A 13,811-nucleotide genomic window follows, 5' to 3' on the forward strand; every position below is an offset into this window, starting at 1 on the left:
ATATCACAAGATCTGACAACTGATCCCGTCGCAGTTGCAGTCATGACATTATCACTTTAACTCTCTATGTTAAAACCCCGTTAATGTCAACCACGGTTACTCAGTTGTCTGGGTTATCGAGTCCCAGCCTAACGATGTCCTTTTAATTTTCTAAGGCCGTTCACAAAAGGGCAGGACAGAATATGAGAAATCTGACCATAAATACTTTAAGTGGTAAGTCACATTTTCACAATCGATAACATATATGTGATGGGAAGGTCAAATCAATCTACAATAATTAGAATCCATCTATACGAATTAAACATGGGAAAACAGGGAAATTAGTTCAAATTTATAACGTTGCGTTTCAAAACAATAGGACGAGATCGCCTACTTTGTGTCACCTCACCCCTGGTAAATTGCTCAGTAATACCCTCTAATAAGCCACAATCATTTCATGCTGTTTGTTGACTGAGAACCACACAGATACCATCTAACATTCCCTCACGCTACACCACACAGTGACACACAGGATTCAACGACCCATCTGTTTCTAGATATACTGGTATTGAACTTGTAACAGCTGCTGCCGCGGGGACCGTCAACTTTAGTCGCCCATCAGCTCGGCCGCCATATTGGCTTCGGTAGGATCACAAACGTCCTCTGCACGCCGAGAGTTTCCTTCATGGCATGGCTGTTGTTGACTCGGGATACTATTTGTTGTGCACGAGAATGACGAATCTGCTGAACCCATTATTGGTTGGAGACACATCTTCAACATTTTCGGATATTGCCGGAGAAGTGAAGGTAAGTTGGAAGTGTTGGGTAACATCAGTTAGATTGGCTTGGAAGGATGCAATGACATTTTGAACATACCTGTAACAAAGTGAAATGAGACTCAACATGATTTCTAAAATACATCCGCCATTGTGTATCAGATGAGCAACGTTAATAATAGTAACTTTTTTGCTACATTTGGCTGCATCTGTGTCTACATACATGGTACGGGGCGATGGGGTAGCCTAGTGGTTAAAGCGTCCGCTCGTCACGCCGAAGCCCCGAATTCGAAACCCAACATGGGCACAATGTGTAAACCCATTTTTGGTGTCCCCCACCGTTAAACTGCTGGAATATTGCTAAAAGCGGCGTAAAACCATACTCACTCACATACATGGTACACCATATAACTTTAAATCTGGTACCTTTGTTTATTGACACTGAACTTAGAAATACTCCAGGCACATAAAACAGCCGACATTATCTGAACCAGACAGTGAATTATGTCATGAGCAACGATCCACACGAGGATCACACAGTCAACATAGCCAGTCCTTCCGATGGATTAGGCCAGCTCAGATGACCAGCATAGGTAGCTGAGGATTCGAACCCGGAAACCGAATTTGATGAGTGAAACGTCTCATTCAACAGGACATAGAGTCAGTTGTTATGTCAGCCGTAGCCAATATATGTTTCATTTCTCAAATGACAGTTTTGTGGTTTGCTAGTGTATATTATGTAACATACTTATGAAGCAGCAATGTCTCGGTGTCATACTTGGTGCTGAATACAAGGTGTAGATACAGTCACCCTTCAAGGGATAGGATTAAGGTGGTCTGTGCAGAGAGACAATGTCTCGGTGTCATACTTGGTGCTGAATACAAGGTGTAGATACATTCACCCTTCAAGAGATAGGATTGGGGTGGTCTGTGCAGAGAGACAATGTCTCGGTGTCATACTTGGTGCTGAATACAAGGTGTAGATACAGTCACCCTTCAAGGGATAGGATTGGGGTGGTCTGTGCAGAGAGACAATGTCTCGGTGTCATACTTGGTGCTGAATACAAGGTGTAGATACAGTCACCCTTCAAGGGATAGGATTGGGATGGTCTGTGCAGAGAGACAATGTCTCGGTGTCATACTTGGTGCTGAATACAAGGTGTAGATACAGTCACCCTTCAAGGGATAGGATTGGGGTGGTCTGTGCAGAGAGACAATGTCTCGGTGTCATACTTGGTGCTGAATACAAGGTGTAGATACATTCACCCTTCAAGAGATAGGATTAGGGTGGTCTGTGCAGAGAGACAATGTCTCGGTGTCATACTTGGTGCTGAATACAAGGTGTAGATACAGTCAACCTTCAAGAGATAGGATTAGGGTGGCCTGTGCAGAGAGACAATGTCTCGGTGTCATACTTGGTGCTAAATACAAGGTGTAGATACAGTCACACTTCAAGAGATAGGATTAGGGTGGCCTGTGCAGAGAGACAATGTCTCGGTGTCATACTTGGTGCTGAATACAAGGTGTAGATACAGTCACACTTCAAGAGATAGGATTAGGGTGGCCTGTGCAGAGAGACAATGTCTCGGTGTCATACTTGGTGCTGAATACAAGGTGTAGATACATTCACCCTTCAAGAGATAGGATTGGGGTGGTCTGTGCAGAGAGACAATGTCTCGGTGTCATACTTGGTGCTGAATACAAGGTGTAGATACAGTCACCCTTCAAGGGATAGGATTGGGATGGTCTGTGCAGAGAGACAATGTCTCGGTGTCATACTTGGTGCTGAATACAAGGTGTAGATACAGTCACCCTTCAAGGGATAGGATTGGGGTGGTCTGTGCAGAGAGACAATGTCTCGGTGTCATACTTGGTGCTGAATACAAGGTGTAGATACATTCACCCTTCAAGAGATAGGATTAGGGTGGTCTGTGCAGAGAGACAATGTCTCGGTGTCATACTTGGTGCTGAATACAAGGTGTAGATACAGTCAACCTTCAAGAGATAGGATTAGGGTGGCCTGTGCAGAGAGACAATGTCTCGGTGTCATACTTGGTGCTGAATACAAGGTGTAGATACAGTCACACTTCAAGAGATAGGATTAGGGTGGCCTGTGCAGAGAGACAATGTCTCGGTGTCATACTTGGTGCTAAATACAAGGTGTAGATACAGTCACACTTCAAGAGATAGGATTAGGGTGGCCTGTGCAGAGAGACAATGTCTCGGTGTCATACTTGGTGCTGAATACAAGGTGTAGATACAGTCAACCTTCAAGAGATAGGATTAGGGTGGCCTGTGCAGAGAGACAATGTCTCGGTGTCATACTTGGTGCTAAATACAAGGTGTAGATACAGTCACACTTCAAGAGATAGGATTAGGGTGGCCTGTGCAGAGAGACAATGTCTCGGTGTCATACTTGGTGCTGAATACAAGGTGTGGATACAGTCACCCTTCAAGAGATAGGATTAGGGTGGCCTGTGCAGAGAGACAATGTCTCGGTGTCATACTTGGTGCTGAATACAAGGTGTAGATACAGTCACCCTTCAAGGGATAGGATAAGGGTGGTCTGTGCAGAGAGACAATGTCTCGGTATCATACTTGGTGCTGAATACAAGGTGTAGATACAGTCACCCTTCAAGGACAGGGATGTGTTATGGTGTCTTGCGGTGTTATGGTGTCTCGCGGTGTCAAGGTGTAGATACAGTCACCCTTCAAGGACAGGGATGTGTTATGGTGTCTTGCGGTGTTATGGTGTCTCGCGGTGTCAATGTGTAGATACAATCACCCTTCAAGGACAGGGATGTGTCATGGTGTCTCGCGGTGTCAAGGTGTAGATACAGTCACCCTTCAAGGACAGGGATGTGTTATGGTGTCTCGCGGTGTCAAGGTGTAGATTCAGTCACCCTTCAAGGATAGGGATGTGTTATGGTGTCTCGCGGTGTCAAGGTGTAGATACAGTCACCCTTCAAGGACAGGGATGTGTTATGGTGTCTCACGGTGTCAAGGTGTAGATACAGTCACCCTTCAAGGACAGGGATGTGTAATGGTGTCCGCGGTGTTATGGTGTCTCGCGGTGTCAAGGTGTAGATACAGTCACCCTTCAAGGACAGGGATGTGTTATGGTGTCTCGCGGTGTCAAGGTTTAGATACAGTCACCCTCCAAGGACAAGGATGTGTTATGGTGTCTCGCGGTGTCAAGTTGTAGATACAGTCACCCTCCAAGGACAGGGATGTGTTAAGGTGTCTCGCGGTGTCAAGGTGTAGATACAGTCAACCTCCAAGGACAGGGATGTGTTATGGTGTCTCGCGGTGTCAAGGTGTAGATACAGTCACCCTCAAGGACAGGGGTGTGTTATGGTGTCTCACGGTGTCAAGGTTTAGATACAGTCACCCTCCAAGGACAGGGATGTGTTATGGTGTCTCGCGGTGTCAAGTTGTAGATACAGTCACCCTCAAGGACAGGGGTGTGTTATGTTGTCTCGCGGTGTCAAGTTGTAGATACAGTCACCCTTCAAGGACAGGGATGTGTTATGGTGTCTCGCGGTGTCAGAAGTCAAATATCATTTTTTTTGGAAATGAGGGTTACTTAAAATCTGCCGAGAAATGGTATTATAGGGGTTCTGAAATGCAGACTGTAACTTACTATAAATATCTTGGAATTATATTTTCATCTAGACTATGTTGGTCCAAAGCCTGTGAAGCTCTAGCTCTACAAGCCACTAAAGCACTTTTTCCAGTACAGCAATTGAAAATATCCAACTATCTCCTTCAATAGTGTTTTAAAGATTTTTTATTCTAACATTGTTCCTATTCTATTGTATGGGTCAGACATCTGGGGCTTCACAAAAAGAGATGCAATCGAGAAAGTACAAGGAAACTTCTTTAAGAGATGTATAGGTATCAGTAAGATAGTATCCACAAATGCCATCCTCGCTGAGACAGGCAGATACCCGCTTTGTGTGAGATATTATACTCGCTGTGTCACGTACTGGTGTCGACTGTTATGTATGGAATCTAGTAGATATCCAAAGGCCTGTTATGGGATGTTTAAGGTATACGGTGAAAATGGGAAAACAAATTGGGTGTCAAGAGTTAGATTATTACGTTGGTACACCGGGTTTTCCTATGTTTGATCGACCAGGATTGTGGTTATATTGACATATTTATACAGCAGTTTCATCAACGTTGCAAAGATATTCAGTTTCAAGATTGGCACTTTAAGATTAGTAATTCACACTTCCTGGGTGCATACTCTGAGTTGAAATCATTGTTAACTCCTGAGAAATACTTATCCTCACTTGCTGACAAACACGATTTGAGAAGAATTCTATGTAAGTTTCGTTGTCTTTCACATAAATTAAATATTGAGGACGAGTATCATTTTCTACTGATCTGCCCCTATTATTCTGAAAGCCGCAAGAAGATTATTCCATCCTACTATCATGTTAACCCATCACGTGTTAAATATTATCTGTTGTTGACATCAGTTGACGAGGATCACATACTAGCTTGAAGTATTAACTTGAAACGAAACTTGCCAGTCTGAGTATATCGACTCTACAGTACTCAACCTGTTCTTCTACATTGTACACCGCTGTGCACTGTATTCTTGTATATTAAATGTACTTTAGGCCATGTGGCCTCCATATTGAATACATTGTCATTGTCATTGTCATTGTCATTGTCATTGTCATTGTCATTGTATCACGTTCATTACAACCAAACCCATGAAGGTCCGGGTTAGAATTGATCTTCACTAACCCATGCTTGTCGTAAGAGGCGACTAACGTGATCGTTTGGTCAGGCTCGCTGACTTGGTTGACACATGTCATCGGTTCCCAATTGCGCAGATCGATGCTCATGCTGTTGATCACTGGATTGTCTGGTCCAGACTCGATTATTTACAGACCGCTGCCATATAGCTGGAATATTGCTGTGTGCGGCGTTAAACTAAACTCACTCATTACAACCATCACAATTATCACCATAGTCTTCATCATCACTGTTATCAGCAGCAACTGTTTCACGTTCATGACAATAATCACTATTATCAGCATCACACTGTCATCACTATCATCATCTTCATCATAATCATCATCATCATCATCATCATCAGTTAGAGCGTCCGCCCGGAGAGCGAAAGGTCGCGGGTTCGATACCAGCAGCAACTGTTTCACGTTCATGACAAAAATCACTATTATCAGCATCACACTGTCATCACTATCATCATCTTCATCATAATCATCATCATCATCATCATCAGTTAGAGCGTCCGCCCGGAGAGCGAGAGGTCGCGGGTTCGATCCCCGACCGCGTCATACCAAAAGACGTGAAAATATGGTACTTGTTGGTCCCTGCCTGGCGCTCGGCATTAATGGGTACAACAAGGACTGGTGGGCTCGGAGTCAGTATAATGTGTCTGAGTGGGGTATTCATGCTTCACTGCGGCATGGTATCTCAGTGGGCTAGCACTATAAAACCAGCTTCAGTCTGGGTTAGTACAAGCAGCCGCACCTACACATACACGCGCATGCACGTCGTCATATGAGCGAAATATTCTCAAGCACGACGTTAAACCCAATTTCACCTCACTTCACATCATCATCATCATCATCATCATCATCATCATCATCATCATCATCATCATCATCGCTGTTATCTGATAACTATACAGACACTTAAAACAACCACCTGCACTTCTCTCAATATCATTTTATTTCATATATCAACAAAAAACAACTCTCCGTATTCCACGGATCGGGATATCATGCATGTAATTGTAATATGAATGTAATAGCATGTAATAACCCAAACCACACAAATCTACATAATATAGCCTATCGACACTCAAAGCCATACAAGCATGAAACATTCGTAATGTAAGTAATAAGTAAACGTATGTGTCATAGGACATTAGCATTATTTCCAGACAGTCCACGCTATGCTTAAAACAAACGTTCTTGCAACATAGTGAATGACTTGGCCAGATGGTACAGTACGGCAGTGTGTATTCATGGTACATTACGGCAGTGTGTATTCATGGTACATTACGGCAATGTGTATTCATGGTACATTACGGCAATCATGGCAAAATACCACATTTTCTCTTGCTGCTCATTACACGTAGTATTCACATTGTTACTTCCACACTAATCTCAGTAAACAAGGTCATCCACGTTGTATGGTGGGGTGTGCCGGACTTGGACAATTGTCACTTACGTCTTATTCCTAATGACTTAAAAACATATGATTGTCATGTCACTTCGACACATCCCACTTATATACGTCTGTAGTCGAATATATTTCATGTACATAGATATCTGTTGACTGGGCACTTCGACACATCCGACTTTCATGCGTCTGCAGTCGAATATATTTCAAGTATATAGATGTGTGGTGACCGTGCACATCGACACAAAACTCAGACACTTCGACACATCCGACTTTCATGCGTCTGCAGTCGAATATATTTCAAGTATATAGATGTGTGGTGACTGTGCACATCGACACAAAACTCAGACAAAGTAATCCTGTGTTCAAGATCTGACCATATATTCAAGCAACCGTTACCAAGACGATTGTGCAGGTCAATAACACAAATTAATACAATGGAGCACGAGGAATTATAATATATGACCTGTCATTCAGATGGTATGTTTATGTAGGGGCCATAAGATTTCCGAGTCCCGTGCTGGGATTAGAACCACGGACCTTCTGTTCAGAAGTCGGACGCCTTGTCCACATGCTAGATGCTGCTAGATGTACAGGTTTCCTCGGCCGCCAGATGTACATGTTTCCACGGCTGACAGATGTACATGTTTCCTCGGCCGCTAGATGTACATGTTTTCTCGGCTGACAGATGTACATGTTTCCTCGGCTGACAGATGTACATGTTTCCTCGGCCGCTAGATGTACATGTTTCCACGGCTGACAGATGTACATGTTTCCTCGGCCGCTAGATGTACATGTTTTCTCGGCTGACAGATGTACATGTTTCCTCGGCCGCCAGATGTACATGTTTCCTCGGCCGCCAGATGTACATGTTTCCTCGGCCGCCAGATGTACATGTTTCCTCGGCTGACAGATGTACATGTTTCCACGGCTGACAGATGTACATGTTTCCTCGGCCGCCAGATGTACATGTTTCCTCGGCCGCCAGATGTACATGTTTCCACGGCTGACAGATGTACATGTTTCCTCGGCCGCTAGATGTACATGTTTTCTCGGCTGACAGATGTACATGTTTCCTCGGCCGCCAGATGTACATGTTTCCTCGGCTGACAGATGTACATGTTTCCTCGGCTGACAGATGTACATGTTTCCTCGGCTGACAGATGTACATGTTTCCTCGGCTGACAGATGTACATGTTTCCACGGCCGCTAGATGTACATGTTTTCTCGGCCGCCAGATGTACATGTTTCCACGGCCGCTAGATGTACATGTTTCCACGGCTGACAGATGTACATGTTTCCTCGGCTGACAGATGTACATGTTTCCACGGCCGCTAGATGTACATGTTTTCTCGGCCGCCAGATGTACATGTTTCCTCGGCTGCTAGATGTACCGGTACATGTATCTTTAAATAGCAATTCCACTAAGTTTCACTTAATCCAACTTTGCTATTCCCCCGTATATAGGACATGCTCAGGTCGTCCATAATTAAACCAGTGTTAGCAATTACTGCCCCAGCTTCCTGTGAGTCTGGGTGTCATACGGGAGTGTGACCTACATGGGAAATGTCAGTACTTCAGCATGGACAGTAGAGGTTCCTATTGGACGATAATGTCAATCCTCAGTCTACAAATATGCATGCGTACCTGGACCTATGGGTAATAATTTATTTTATTGTATAATGGAGTGCGTTATCGGTGCAAAAAAGCAATCTGATAAACTTGGTATCCAAATCTGATAAATATGCAAATTAGGTCAATACACGAATTACAAATTTTCTGTTGAAAACTGCCCGTATGTGTTACTCTTTTTAGACAGAAAGATCTTATTTTAAGCAAGAGTTATGTTTCCACTATATTAGGGACCAGTCACAACCATATGCCGCCGTGATAAACAGCCTTTCACCTTGGTGTACCTCTAACTATTCTTACGCGATTGCTCGATTCTTTTCGCATAAATTCACGTACTATTCGCTCCTTTTTTAAGAGTAATTTTAACAATAACATTATATGATAAAGAGATTAATACCCCTGTGTGTTTTCGTATCATTAATATCACATATTAGGAATAAACATATGCATTATGTTCGCCGAAGGCTCGCATAAAACATTTTTTAATCCTGATAATAATGATATGGAAACACACTCGGTTAATAATCTCTATTGATTAGTACATTGCCCTAACTAAACGGATCATTATTTGGCTGGTTGATTACATCAGACATAACGGGCACGGGTGTGGGGAATAATGGCCCAGTTATTGGTTAGTTATTGCTGGCACATTTAATCTAGACTACGCCCTGGGATTTATTCTGTTAAAAGTTCAACATTCATATTCGGTCATGACCGATTACTTATCATACGACATAAGAGTAATGGATGTCCTGACAGTGATGCTCCGTTCATTTGTTTCCGAAATATACACACAAGTTGTACATCATTAAATATTACACTTGTCATTACATATACATATATTGTACTTACATTATAATTAGGATAGGACTAAACACACAAGTTGTACATCATTACATATTACACTTGTCATTACATATAAATATATTGTACTTACATAATAATTAGTTTATGAGTAATAAATGTACTAATTATTATACATACATATACTGTACTTACATCATACTTAGTTTATTAGTAATAGCTGTACTAATTATTATACATACATATATTGTACTTACATAATAATTAGTTTATGAGTAATAGATGTACTAATTATTACATATACAAATATTGTACTTACATAATAAACAGTTTATGATGAATAAATGTACTAATTTTTACATATATATATTGTACATACATAATAATTAGTTTATGAGTAATATATGTACTATTAATAAATGTACTAATTATAATAGATACATATTTTGTACTTACATTATAATTAGTATATGAGTAATAGATGTACTAATTATTATACATACATATATTGTACTTACATTATAATTAGTCTATGAGTAACAGATGAACTAATTATTATACATACATATATTGCACTTACAGAATAATCAGTTTATGAGTAATAGATGTACTAATTATTACATATACAAATATTGTATTTACATAATAATTAGTTTATGAGTAATGCATGTACTAATTATTACATATACATATATTCTACTTACGTAATAATTAGTTTATGAGTAAAAGATGTACTAATTATTACATATTCATATATTGTACTTACATTATAATTAGTTTATGAGTAATACATGTACTAATTATTATACGTACCTATATTGTACTTACACTAAAATTAACTTATCAGTAATAGATGTACTAGTAATAAATGTACTAATTATTACATATACATATATTGTACTTACATAATATTTAGGTTATGAGTAATAGATGTACTAATTATTACATATACATATATTCTACTTACATTATAATTAGTTGATGAGTAATAGATGTACCAATTATTATACATGCATAAATTGTACTTACATAATAATTAGTTTATGAGTAATACATGTACTAATTATTATACGTACCTATATTGTACTTACACTAAAATTAACTTATCAGTAATAGATGTACTAGTAATAAATGTACTAATTATTATACATACATATATTGTACTTACATTATAATTAGTTTATGAGTAATAGATGTACTAATTATTACATATACAAATATTGTACTTACATAATGATTAGTTTATGAGTAATAAATGTACTAATTATTACATATACATATATTGTACTTACATAATATTTAGGTTATGAGTAATAGATGTACTAATTATTACATATACATATATTCTACTTACATTATAAATAGTTGATGAGTAATAGATGTACTAATTATTATACATGCATAAATTGTACTTTGATATTAATGAGTTTATTAGTAATACCTGTACTAATTATTATACATACCTATATTGTACTTACACTAAAATTAGCTTATCAGTAATAGATGTACTAGTAATAAATGTACTAATTATTATACATACATATATTGTACTTACATTATAATTAGTTTATGAGTAATAGATGTACTAATTATTACATATACATATATTGTACTTACATAATATTTAGGTTATGAGTAATAGATGTACTAATTATTACATATACATATATTCTACTTACATTATAATTAGTTGATGAGTAATAGATGTACTAACTATTATACATGCATAAATTGTACTTACATAATAATTAGTTTATGAGTAATACATGTACTAATTATTATACGTACCTATATTGTACTTACACTAAAATTAACTTATCAGTACTAGTAATAAATGTACTAATTATTATACATACATATATTGTACTTACATTATAATTGGTTTATGAGTAATAGATGTACTAATTATGACATATGCAAATATTGTACTTACATAATGATTAGTTTATGAGTAATAAATGTACTAATTATTACATATACATATATTGTACTTACATAATATTTAGGTTATGAGTAATAGATGTACTAATTATTACATATACATATATTCTACTTACATTATAAATAGTTGATGAGTAATAGATGTACTAATTATTATACATGCATAAATTGTACTTAGATAATAATGAGTTTATTAGTAATACATGTACTAATTATTATACATACCTATATTGTACTTACACTAAAATTAGCTTATCAGTAATAGATGTACTAGTAATAAATGTACTAATTATTATACATACATATATTGTACTTACATTATAATTAGTTTATGAGTAACAGATGTACTAATTATTACATATACATATATTGTACTTACATAATAATTAGTTTATGAGTAATAGATGTACTAATTATTACAAATACATATATTGTACATACATAATAATTAGTTTATGAGTAATGCATGTACTAATTATTACAAATTCATATATTGTACTTACGTAATAATTAGTTTATGAGAAAAAGATGTACTAATTATTACATATTCATATATTGTACTTACATTATAATTAGTTTATGAGTAGTAGATGTACTAATTATTTCACATACATATTTTGTACTTACACTTTAATTAGTTTATAGGCTATAGATGTACTAATTATTTCACATACATATATTGTACTAACATAATAATTAGTTTGTAAGTTATAGTTAGGTTATATGTTGACATAAAGTAGTAGCCCTGGACTATGTTGACATAAAGTATTATTCCTGGTCTATGTTGACATAAAGTATTATCACTGGTCTATGTTGACATAAAGAAGTATCCCTGGTCTATGTTGACATAAAGTAATATCCCTGGTCTATCTTGACATAAAGTATTATCCCTGGTCTATATTGACATAAAGTAACACCCCTGGTCTATGTTGACATAAAGTAGTAGCCCTGGTCTATGTTGACATAAAGGAGTATCCCTGGTCATGTTGACATTAAGTAGTATCCCTGGTCTATGTTGACATAAAGTAGTATCCCTGGTCTATGTTGACATAATGTTGTAGCCCTGGTCTATTTTGACATAAAGTAATATCCCTGGTCTATCTGGACATAAAGTATTATTCCTATTCTATGTTGACATAAAGTATTATCCCTAGCCTATGTTGACATAAAGTATTATTCCTATTCTATGTTGACATAAAGTATTATCCCTGGTCTATGTTGACATAAAGTATTATTCCTATTCTATGTTGACATAAAGTATTATCCCTGGTCTATGTTGACATAAAGTATTATCCCTGGTCTAAGTTGACATAAAGTATTATCCCTGGTCTATGTTGACATAAAGTATTAACCCTTGACTATGTTGACATAATGTTGTAGCCCTGGTCTATTTTGACATAAAGTAATATCCCTGGTCTATCTGGACATAAAGTATTATTCCTATTCTATGTTGACATAAAGTATTATCCCTGGTCTATGTTGACATAAAGTATTATCCCTGGTCTAAGTTGACATAAAGTATTATCCCTGGTCTACGTTGACATAAAGTAATATCCCTGGTCTATCTTGACATAAAGTATTATCCCTGGTCTATGTTGACATAAAGTTTTTTCCCTGGTCTATGTTAACATAAAGTAGTATCCCTGGTCTATGTTGACATAAAGTAATATCCCTGGTCTATCTTGACATAAAGTATTATCCCTGGTCTATATTGACATGAAGTAGTAGTCATGGTCTATGTTGACATAAAGTAACATCCCTGGTCTATGTTGACATAAAGTAGTAGCCCTGGTCTATGTTGACATAAAGTAGTATCCCTGGTCATGTTGACATAAAGTAGTATCCCTGGTCTATGTTGACATGAAGTAGTAGTCATGGTCTATGTTGACATAAAGTAGTAGCCCTGGTCTATGTTGACATAAAGTAGTAGCCCTGGTCTATGCTGACATAAAGTAGTAGCTCTGGTCTATGTTGACATAAAGTATTATCACTGGTCTATGTTGACATAAAGTAGTAGCCCTGGTCTATGTTGACATAAAGTAATATCCCTGGTCTGTGTTGATATAAAGTATTGTCCCTTGACTATGTTGAAATACAGTATTATCTCTGGTCTATGTTGACATAAAGTTGTAGCCCTGGTCTATGTTGACATAAAGTTGTAGCCCTGGTCTATGTTGACATAAAGTTGTAGCCCTGGTCTATGTTGACATAGAGTAGTAGCCCTGGTCTATGTTGACATAGAGTAGTAACCCTGGTCTCTGTTGACATAAAGTAGTAACCCTGGTCTATGTTGACATAAAGTAGTATCCCATGTCTATGTTGAGGTAAAGTACTGTCCCTGGTTTATGTTGACATAAAGTGATATCCCTGATCTATGTTGACATAAAGTTGTAACTCTAGTCTATGTTGACATAAAGTAATATTCTTGGTCTATGTTGACATAAAGTAGTAGCCCTGGTCTATGTTGACATAAAGTAGTAGCCCTGGTCTATGTTGACATAAAGTAGT

General features: G+C 37.9%; 1 protein-coding gene across 1 annotated transcript in view; it reads left to right on the forward strand.

Annotated features, from left to right (window-relative positions):
* The first annotated feature begins 454 nt into the window (after positions 1–454).
* Positions 455–13,811, forward strand: part of LOC124280660 (synaptotagmin-A-like) — a 49,045-nt gene continuing 35,688 nt past the window's right edge. Inside the window, exon 1 of the mRNA XM_046716637.1 lies at positions 455–786. The gene's annotated coding sequence lies outside the window, so the exon portion shown is untranslated. The remainder of the gene's footprint in view (positions 787–13,811) is intronic.

Source organism: Haliotis rubra, unplaced genomic scaffold (genome assembly GCF_003918875.1).
Source record: "Haliotis rubra isolate DU_JTF1 unplaced genomic scaffold, ASM391887v1 Scf271, whole genome shotgun sequence".
In the NCBI taxonomy this organism is placed as follows: Eukaryota; Metazoa; Mollusca; class Gastropoda; order Lepetellida; family Haliotidae; genus Haliotis; species Haliotis rubra.